Genomic DNA, 9729 nt, shown 5'->3' on the forward strand with positions numbered 1-9729 from the left:
CCTTAGCAAACAGCGGCGAGCCTATGCCAGTGAATCCTGAAAAGGATTAAGGCTGTAAATTAAAGTTTAGGAAACAAGAAATGAAACAAGACCTTTAAACTTGTAGCCCCAAATAGGCAAACTGCTCTGTTCAAGCAGTTCAGCTGCCGTGATGCTGGGCGACCAGCAAAACACTGAAAACGCCTCTTAAAACTAAGGTTGAGGAACCCACGATGTGACACTATCCTATTAGAAAAGGGGCTCCGCAGAGCGGCTCACTGCTCCTGCACCCTCCTGGCCGCCAGGGCTTCCCTCCTGGCTTCCTGTACACCCAGAATACAACGGCCTCTCCCTTTCCTGTCAGGAGGAACAAGCCCAGAAGGGTGAGGCTGAGAAAAGGTCATTCGTTAGCTTTGGAAGCAGGAAATTGGGTGACCTTGACTAGGGCGGCTTTCACAGGCCCGGGAGAGCAGAGGGTGCCGACGGGCTCCCCCACTAGGGGGCGTGCTTGGCCGACTCACCGGGGCCTCGGGAACAGGTCTGAAGTGGGGCAGGCCCTCTATCCTCCTCGTCCCCCGCCCACAGAGGCCTCCACACCCTCTTCACAAGTGAGTTCTTAAAACATCAATTTTATTTTGTGTTTCTTATTGCAAAAGGAATATACAGAAAATTTGGAAAAAAACCCAAAACAAAACAGAAGACCACAGAGGAAAAAAAATTGTCCACAATCCTCAAACTAAGGAATTCCTCTGTTAGCATTTTAGTGTATAATGAGTTGATTTTTTTTTTTTTTAATTAAGTGACAGCTGGCATCAGCATTTATCTTTGGGGTGAAATTCTTTTTTTTGAGAAAAATAAACTGGTACATTTTCTGGTTCAGCGTGGGAGGACAATTTGCAGGAAGGAGAGAGATGGCGTGTGGGTGTCCTCTACCAAGGAGATTCAGCGGAAGCTGTATGACCTGGCTTTCTTTTGTTTCTTTTTTTGCAGCAAATGCATTTGTTGCATTGTGTGACTGGATATTTTGGTGCTGTGCGGAGATATTAATTTCAAGTCTAGATCAATACAAGCAGCGTAAGCATGGAGTCTGGGAAGGAACTCGGGGGGCTATGAACACAGAGATTCAGGGTGAAGCTGCAGAAATCTGGGGGCAGGCGTTTGGACTTCCACAGTCTGTGGTGGACTAACAGGGGTGAGTCAGCTATACCCGGAAATTTGGGGAAGGAAAACATCCAGCTGGGTCATGTCATGCTAGAGATTTATCATTAGGATCAAAATTTATCATCAGGATCATATTTGCTTTTTTGATTGCAATGTGCCTGACATTAAACTTTTGATCGCTGAGTCGTCCACATCAAAGACATCCCTCTCCAACAGACACATTGCCAGCTACCCTAGATAAAAGAGCCAGACCTGGTCCACCATGAAGTTCCTTTTTTTTTTTTTCCAGAAAACTCTGGTTATGGTAGATAAACAACTGTTCATTTGACTGACCTCTTGTTTTCCCTTCCTGAGCTTTAATTCTGGATTTTATAATTTGTTTTTTTGAAGAGGGTACTGAATTTATTACTTATTTTTGTTAACTGCAGGGACATAGACAGAAATTCTTAACTTTCCCTATATTGCTGATAGAAATGTGACTGACTCAGGTTCGTGGACTCCTTAATCACTAGAAATTGGTAAGGGGCCAGAGGAGGAATTCAGGCAAGGCTTTATTGATATTCAGGTGCTCCTGTTTGTTCCCAAGGCGGGGAACAAGCTGGTACCTTAAATGAGCTGGGTGTTGAGGCCGGTGGGTGGGGTTGGAGGGGTGGTTTGGTGGTCTGCACACCCCCTTGGTGCTGCTGTGTTTACAGATTTTGTGGGGTACCCTGCTTTTGCACCTCAAGAGTGGCAGTTGGTTTGTGACTGTTTTGTGTCTTCTTGTTTGTAATTTGCCCCAACTGCTCACTTATGCAGTTATTTTTAGTCTCTTATAGTTTCTTTGTATTCTGTTGCTCAAGAAACGGAGGAGACATTTGTCCAGGTGCAAGCACTCTGGTAAAAATTTCCAGGTCCCAAGTCCCAGGTCCCAGCCTATCAGAAATAATGACAAAGTGCAAAAATACAAGATTCTGGACGAAGAGTAAGGTTCTTCTTGTTTTTACTCAAGCAAGTTGGGACTCTTGATTCACAGGGTCTTTTGGGAAAATTTATGCTTTATCTCTTTTTCTCTTAAATTTGTTTTTCTGTTGTAGGTTTTGTTTTGAGTACCTTTATTGTTTTCTTCTTTACGGTTTTTGAGATATGTTCTTATCTTTTTTAAAAATCATGTCCTTCTTTTTTACTAGCTATTTTTTTTATTTCAAATTTATTTTTTAATTGAAGGATAATTGTTTTACAGAATTGTGTTGGTTTCTGCCAAACATCAACATGAATGAGCCATCAGTATATATGTGGCCCCTCCCTCTTGAACATCCTCCCTCCCACCTGCCTCTCCATCCCACCCCTCTAGGTTATTACAGAGTCCCCGTTTGAGTTCCCTGAGTCATATAGAAAATTCCCATTGGCTATCTATTTACACATGGTAATGTAACTTTTCATGTTACTCTTACTAGCTATTTGGAATGTTTGTTTCAGTTGTCCTGGTTTTTGGATTTGCTCATTTAAGATGTATTTATCTCTATTATTGTAGCTATATCTCACAAGTCTTTAAATGTAATGTATCCTTTCTCATTCTGTTATTATTTAGAACATTTTTCTTTTCCCTCCAGCTTTATTGAGATATAATTGACATATACCTGTATGTGTCATATACAAGCTCACTGCATAGCTTTGGGGCCTAGGTCCCTAGTGTCTCAGATGGTAAAGAATCTGCCTGCAATGCAGGAGACCTGGGTTCAATCCTTGGATTGGGAATATTCCCCTGGAGAAGGGAATGGCTCCCCACTCCAGTATTCTTGCCTAGAGAATTCCATGGATGGAGAAGTCTGGTAAGTACAGTTCATGAGTTCACAAAGAGTTGGACATGACTAAGCAGCTACACACACACACACACACACACAGAGCATAAATTTAAGATGTACAGCATAGTGATTTGACTTCCATATGTCATGAAATGATTAGCACGATTAGTTTACTGAACATCCATAATCTCATATAGATACAAAAGAAAAAAAAAGAAAAAATTTGTTCTTTGTGATGAGAACTCATGCTTTAATCTTGTAACAACTTTCATGTATAGCATAGAGCCGTGTTAGTTATATTAATCATATTGTACATTGTATACCTAGTACCTATTTATCTTGTAACTGGAAGTGTGTATCTCTTAATTTCCCTCACTTATTTCACTTATACCTCTTCCCACTGGCAATCCCCTCTTTGTTCTCTGCATCTGTGACTCAATTTCTGTTTTGTTACGTTTGTTCATTTGTTTTGTTTTTGAGATTCCAGATATATGGGAAATCACACAGTATTGTCTTTCTCTGTCTGACTTGGTTCACTTAGTATAATAATCTCTAGGTCTGCCTGTGTTGCTGCAGATGGCATTATTTCGTTCTTTTTCATGGCTGAGTAATACTCCATTGTGTGTGTGTGTGTGTGTGTGTGTGTGTGTGTATGCTGCATCTTTATTCATTCATCTACCAATACACACTTAGATTGTTTCCATCCAGATCTTATATTTTACATTCATCAGTAAAGAGTGAAACCAGGAAGCAGGCATCCCACCCTTGACCCCAGTGAAGGGGGAACTCCAGATCCTTTTCCTATTTCTCTCTCTCTCTGTCTACCTGTGACCTCTCCATGTGGTCTCAGGTGTGCCGCATACTTTCCAAGACATGTAAGTAATAAGCCTTGATTTTTTTCAAAATTTCCTGATAGTTATTGCTGAGGATATCTTGCAATTACAGTAAGAACCGCAAGGGTCAGCCCAACTAAAATATTGACTCCATAAAGGAAATGTCTGCGAGGCTCAACACAAGTAGCACAGGCCCAGTTTAGTGTCCCCAGGCATTTCTAGTCAGTAGCATCACTATCGATAGGCTGAGACAATATTGTTATTATATATAACACAGTTTCTATCTTGTTATACTTTTTCTTATTTTATACTCTTTGAGTATTTTCCCTGCCCATTAAAAAAAATATATATATATGCATGTGTGTGTTCACACAGGTATATATGTATACACACAACATATACACATGTGTGTAAATACATGTACGAGACTTAAAATGTTTAAAAACTGCAATATTCTATCATTCGGATGAAATTCTGATGCCTAAATTTGGATGTTGAGTGTATTTGTATGGCAGTGAGTATTAAAGAAGATTTTGAAGTATTAAGGAAGACCTGATTTTGAGGTCAGGGGTTGAACATTCACTTCTGAAATATCTTTCACAGCTCTGGCCTTTCCTTCCCCAAAAGACCCCCCAGAAGCACCCAGGTACAGTGGTGACCATTCTTGCATTGTGCTGCTGCTGGGCTCAGTCGCTTCAGCATGGCTGACTCTTTGCAACCCCATGGACTGTAACCCTCCAGGCTCCTTTGTCCCTGGGATTTTCCAGGCAAGAATACTGGAGTGGGTTGCCATTTCTATCGCCAATTCTTACATCACACTGGGCTATTTTGGTTGTGTGTTTCTACTTCCTCTACTATAGCAGGAACTCCCTGATCTTAGGACACCTCATGTTTCACATTTGCAACACAGCGTCAGGCATAGTGTGTAGGTTCAGGACACGTTTGAAATAAACACGAGTATTGAGTCATTGAGCAGATCCCCCTCCCACCCCAAGTCATGGACAGAGGCTCACTCCGTCAAGCTGCTCCCATTCTGATGAAGTGGCATTCTAAACTGACAGTTAAGTCTGCTCCCCACAGACTGCTCCTCCCCAGATGAGCCCTGGGGAGGCGAGCTTTCATGATTCTTGCATCCTAACTGGACTTATATAGATTCTTTTAATGTGTGACACCCAGTGGTTTTTTTTAAGGAGTATTTTGTATTGTCGTTGTTCTGCTTTCTGAATCTGAAAGTGAGTGGTGGAGGAGATGGGGAAAGAGGAGACAGACTGAGGTTGTTTGCTGACATGCCTTGATTTTCAGTTATTATTTTGACTTTGGGTAGGTAAGCATTAAAGACTGAATCTGAGTTCTGAAAGAATTTACAACCTCTAGAGGAAAAATATGAGAACCAAACCCATGTCTTGCTATTTTGAATTTGAATGGTTGAAAGGATTCCCATGCATACAATTTCACCCAGTTTGTGATTTTGTCATCTTTATTGTTTTTATGCTGATATCTGAAGCTGACTGAAAGATAGTCTTTTTATTGGCATCAGATAAGAGAATCATCTTCCAGAACCAACACATCCTTTGTGTGGGAAGTGTTTCCTTTGCTTTTCTCCCCCTACTAGTTTCTGTTTAGAAAAACTGAGTCTTGGTGCGTGTGTCAGGCAGGTCTGTTTCAGAGGCGAGTAGAATAGATGGAGTGGCTGGTGTGATTCCTTTTTCTCTTCCTATACCACTTGTTGAAGATAATGCAATACATATACTGAGCTCAGAGAAAGAGGAAACTATAGGTGTTTTTCAGATATTCCACTTGAAGAGTTGGCCTTCTCCATTTTTTCCCCCTCTCTTTCACCTTCTTACTGCTGCTGCTAAGTCACTTCAGTCATGTCCTACTCTCTGCGACCCCATAGATGGCAGCTCACCAGGCTCCTCTGTCCCTGGGATTCTCCAGGCAAGAATACTGGAGTGGGTTGCCATTTCCTTCTCCAGTGCATGCAAGTGAAAAGTGAAAGTGAAGTCGCTCAGTCGTGTCTGACTCTTAGCGTCGTGTCTGACTCTTAGCGACCCCATGGACTGCAGCCTACCAGGCTCCTCCATCCGTGGGATTTTCCAGGAAAGAGTACTGGAGTGGGGTGCCATGGCCTTCTTCTTACTACTGTTACAGAATTTCAATGAGTTAAGATACTTAAGACTAAATCAACTGCATGGCTGCTATACTCTGAAAAATGAAAAAGGAAGCTAACCTTAAGAATAGAGGAATAAATGATGTTTTCAGTAAAAACACATGCTTTTCAGAGTGCATGGAATCTTAAGAGTCTAGAATCTAAAATCACTAGAAGAGTCTGTGGATGTGACATAGCTAAGCATCTGGGGAATCAGTACTGATGCTCCTTATACTGACCATGGCAGACATCATTAGCTGATCGCAGTATGTCCCACTATGCAGAGACAGGGCCTCAGAACACCTCTCAGCAAACCATACTGGTTCTTCTCTATTAATTCATGGGTGTTGATACTCAAGATGAAAGCTCTTGTCTAGTGTGACTTAGACATACTATCCACTGTATGAAGGGAGTTTCTCTTATAATGTTTTGGATGCATGATTCAGGGCTTTCTGTTTCCAATTATCTCTGTAGCCCCTAACAGTTATATGTACCACAAAGTTCAGACAAATGAAATGATCTCTGGTTCCCAAATAAAGCCTTGGTTGTTCTTCTATAATTTTGTATATCTCCAGCATTGTTACCACGCTAATAACATTCCACCATCCTTCCAAGATCCAAGAACTGCCATTGCAGTCAAGGCTTCTAACCATTTGTGCCTCACAGAATTTTATGATTACTTTTTTATTTTATTTTTTTGACCACACTACATGGCCTGTGAGATCTTAGTTCCTCAGCTAGGAGTTGAATGTGTGCCCCTTGCAATGGAAGCAGAGTCTTAACCACAGGACCACCAGGGAGGTCCAATGATTACTTCTTTAAATCCTCATAGCACTCTGCACCTTATAATAAACTCTAGTAGGTGCTTTGTCTCTAAGACTGTTTAGAAATTTTAAACTGGTTTAAAATTCTCTCTTGGCCAACATTTTTTGGGTTTAAGAACTTCTGGATGAAATGTAAAAAGACTCAGATAATCTTTCTAATGTTTGGCTTACTCAGTGCCAAAGTAGTCTGAAATTTTTTCCTTTTCCTAGATTTAATTGATTGAAAGTTTGATGTTTTTCTTTCCAGTGTGAAATCACTTATTCTTGTGTATCAAGAATAAGTCAAATCTGTATCTTAGCAACTATTTTTGAGGCACTTTTCAGTAGCATATGTTTTTTATGCAAAAGTAGATAACTGTATCTTTCCCAGAGCATAACAAATATTATAGACAGCTATGGGATCACTAGCCTGATGACCACAAATTTTATGGTAGAAACTCACTGACATCTCTATCATTTTATTATTTATGATAAGATAGGTGTGAGAATAACACAAGTCTCTCCTAAGGGTACACTGAAAAATCCAACTTAATTTTTTGGTAATCTCAGCCTTGGAAGTCTCCTGTAAAAATACGGCCTTACATTACAAAGGAGTTTCCACGTACGCAGATCTGTGACATAAAATACATTCTGAAGAATAATGACTCCTCTGAGTTCAAACAGAACTTAATGAATCTACGTTGTATGTGTCATGTAAACACAGGCTGCCCTAAATCAATATGTCTGATTATTCCTATTAGTCCTAAACCATAGTTTCTTCCATTTTTTCTTTAGATTTAATGTAAATCTCTCCCTCTTCACACTGTCATTTCCTGTTTTCTGTCCTCCGTGGAATGGACTCGTGGCCAGTTACCATTGTTTGTATGATATTCTTTCATTGCTTGAAAATTTATCATCACCTTCTCTTCTAGCTGAAATATTCTTTATTCTTTTAACTTTTCCTCAGAAGGTGTGCTTAACCCCTTCTACATTTTTTAATAATTGCTTTTCTGGAGACCTCTCTGAGTTCACTAGGTGCTGTTCAATTCCTAATTGAACAGAGTAGTTTAATAAAGGTTGTTCACCATTGCTCCAAGGCAGACGACGGGGTGATACTGCCTGAGAAAGTACTTTGTGGGCTCCAGAGCAGCACCCAGATGGGGGAGATGGTTATTACTTGCTTGTTTGTACATCTAGAGCCAGGTCCTCATTTCTAGAAGTAAGGTTTAAAAATTTCTTCACTTGTTTAGTCACTCATTCATTTATCCAATAATAATCTTTCTAGCAAATGCTGTTAGACAAGTATTAGAAATTGGGCAAAATCCGTCTCAAGAGTCTTTACCTCTCGGTGCCTATGTGACAGTTAAACTTGCTTTTCCAGTTTTTTAAAAAATTGAAGTATAACTGATTTACAATGTTGTGTTAGTTTAGGTATACAGCAAAGTGATTCATATATATATGTTATATATATATTCTTTTTCAGATGATTTTTAATTATAGGTTATTACAAGATATTGAGTATAGTTCTCTGTGCTATATAAAGGCCCTTTTTGGTTATCTATTTTATATATAGTGGTATGTATCTGTTCACTCTTGCCATCTCCTGTTTGACCACTTCCAATTTGCCTTGATTCATGGACCTAACATTCCAGGTTCCTATGCAATATGGCTCTTTACAACATCGGACTTTACTTCCATCACCTGTCACATCCACAACTGCGTGTTGTTTTTGCTTTGGCTCTGTCTCTTCATTCTTTCTGGAATTATTTCTCCACTGATCTCTAGTAGCATATTGGGCACCTACCAACCTGGGAAGTTCATCGTTCAGTGTCCTATCTTTTTGCCTTTTCATACTGTTCATGGGGTTCTCAAGGCAAGAATACTGACGTAGTTTTCCATTCCCTTCTCCAGTGGACCACATTTTGTCAGAACTTTCCACCATGAGCTGTCCATCATGGTGATGACCATTATATCTACTACTGTGGGCAAGAATCCCTTAGAAGAAATGGAGTAGCCATCATAGTCAACAAAAGACTCCAGAATACAGTACTTGGATGCAATCTCAAAAATGACAGAATGATATCTCTTCTTTTCCAAGGCAAACCATTCAATATTACTGTAATCCAAGTCTATGCCCAGACCAGTAATGCTGAAGAAGCTGAGGTTGAATTGTTCTATGAAGACCTACAAGACCTTTTAGAACTAATACCCCAAAAATATGTCCTTTTCATTATAGGGGACTGGAATACAAAAGTAGGTAGTCAATAAACACCTGGAGTAACAGGCAAATTTGGCCTTACAGTACAGATAGAACAGGGCAAAGGCTAATAGAGTTTTGCCAAGAGAACGCATGGGTCATAGCAAACACCCTCTTCCAACAACACAAGAGAAGACTCTACACATGGACATCACCAGATGGTCAACACTGAAATCAGATTGATTATATTCTTTGCAGCCAAAGATGGAGAAGCTCTATACAGTCAGCAAAAATGAGACTGGGAGCTGACTGTGGCTCAGATCATGAGCTCCTTATTGCCAAATTCAGACTTAAATTGAAGAAAGTAGGGAAAACCACTAGACCATTCAGGTATGACCTAAATCAAATCCCTTATGATTATATAGTGGAAGTGAGAAATAGATTTAAGGGTCTAGATCTGATAGAGTGCCTGAAGAACTATGGACAGAGGTTCATGACACTGTACAGGAGACAGGGATCAAGACCATCCCCATGGAAAAGAAATGCAAAAAAGCAAAATGGCTGTCTGGGGAGGCCTTACAAATAGCTGTGAAAAGAAGAGAAGTGAAAAGTAAGGAGAAAAGGAAAGATATACCCATTTTAGTGCAGAGTTCCAAAGAATAGCAAGAAGAGATAATAAAGCCTTCCTCGGCAATCAATGCAAAGAAATAGAGGAAAACAATAGAATGAGAAAGACTAGAGATCTCTTCAAGAGAATTAGAGATACCAGGGGAACATTTCATGCAAAGATGGGTACAACAAAGGACAGAAATGGTATGGACCT

This window comes from Bison bison, unplaced genomic scaffold, assembly GCF_000754665.1.
Source record: "Bison bison bison isolate TAMUID 2011002044 unplaced genomic scaffold, Bison_UMD1.0 scf7180017864097, whole genome shotgun sequence".
Classification (NCBI taxonomy): Eukaryota; Metazoa; Chordata; class Mammalia; order Artiodactyla; family Bovidae; genus Bison; species Bison bison.